The sequence below is a fragment of the Olea europaea genome, chromosome 2 (genome assembly GCF_002742605.1).
Source record: "Olea europaea var. sylvestris chromosome 2, O_europaea_v1, whole genome shotgun sequence".
Lineage (NCBI taxonomy): Eukaryota > Viridiplantae > Streptophyta > Magnoliopsida > Lamiales > Oleaceae > Olea > Olea europaea.
The window spans coordinates 757,807-759,207 of NC_036238.1; the positions used below are offsets into that span (position 1 = coordinate 757,807).

Below are 1,401 nucleotides of genomic sequence, written 5' to 3' on the forward strand. Positions count from 1 at the left end.
GTTTAAATTTTTTACAGTTGAAAGAAACTTTAAAAGTACAAGTCAAGTAAGTGTGATATGCTATGTGTCATGTAGTATATTAGAGAGGGGGTTGTTCAACAAGCAGCGCTCTATTAGAGAAGTAAAAGGCGTAAAAGTAAAAATGTAATAGATAAATGTCTAATACTTAAAAAAATTTAAATCCACGTGTTTGTGTCGTTCCTCGTCCAAAAGCTCACGTAACGATGTACTCGTATAGTACACTCACATGTTCGTGCATGTGTCTCTGTCCTTCCTAGAGAAATGGTAATGGGACAATGAATGATGCTTTTTTGTACTTCAAAGAGGGGAGTGGTTTTAGCGAATAGCACATGGAGATGCTGTAATAGGAAAATATAACATAAAACATGGAGACAAAAATTGAAAGGACCACAACACAAATTAAGCAAATCGGATTCACGGGTCAGTAATAGATGAACCACAAACAGCCAGCCCGTTTTACAGATGCCGACAATGATCTGACATCAAATAAATTAATCTCCAATTCAGTTGTAGAACAACTATTAAAAAACAAAAAAAAAAGATTGAGTCCCAATCTTGAGGATCCTTACCGTTTCATCTCTAGAACTTTGTCTTTCCATTCTTAAAAGCTGCAAAACCCTCCCAATCGAGCCTTCACCTTACCCCTACTCCCACCCCCATCCCCGCCCACCATATATTATATGGTTTAGTATGTCACTTTATCTATATAACATGCATTTTCTAGAGGCCCGAAAAAGAGAATTAGAAGTGCGGGTTTACCATTTTTCTTTTTTTGGCCATGTCTTCACCATTTTTGGGTTCTTGGCTCCTTCAAGATTTTCTCTACAAATTTTCTTGATTATTTTCCTGTTTTTATACACATTTGGGACTGATGAAGTATTCGTAAATGCTGATACTCCAGCAGTGAAACTTGGGAATATGTCCCAGCTGGTGGAAGATGCTGCTTATTTTCCCATATGCTATATTCACATTCGAAGTCATCAAGAATGGATTTGATGGCAAGAGCTATCTTCTCATTCAGGTATTTATCGTTTAATTCATTGTTCTTTTCCAATGTGTGTTTATTCTCTGTATCTGTGTTTCTTCACCTCTGGAGAATATTGTTTGGTATTTTTGAAGTGCAATTTGAGTATCTTTATTCTTGATTTGTCTATGTCAAGCAAGGAAATCTTGAAATTGACTATATATTTTCATTTACAACCATCTAAATAATAACACTTTATATTCTTTCCTTGAACGACGTAATGAGCGGGAGGAACAATACTTTCAACAAGGTTGGCGAAAATATGGGATGCACATAAATATCATTGTTTAAACTTGGTAAATTAACCAAAATATACATCCCATATCCAAATATCATAATCAACTAAAGCCTTGAGT

At 35.3% G+C, this 1,401-nt stretch overlaps 1 long non-coding RNA gene across 1 annotated transcript; it reads right to left on the reverse strand.

Annotated features, from left to right (window-relative positions):
• Positions 1-420: 420 nt before the first annotated feature.
• Positions 421-1,180, reverse strand: LOC111375498. The gene is made up of 2 exons (XR_002699321.1): positions 591-1,180; positions 421-497 (listed from the first exon to the last, which is right to left on the reverse strand). It is a non-coding gene; the product is annotated as an uncharacterized LOC111375498 (long non-coding RNA).
• Between the last annotated feature and the right edge of the window lie 221 nt (positions 1,181-1,401).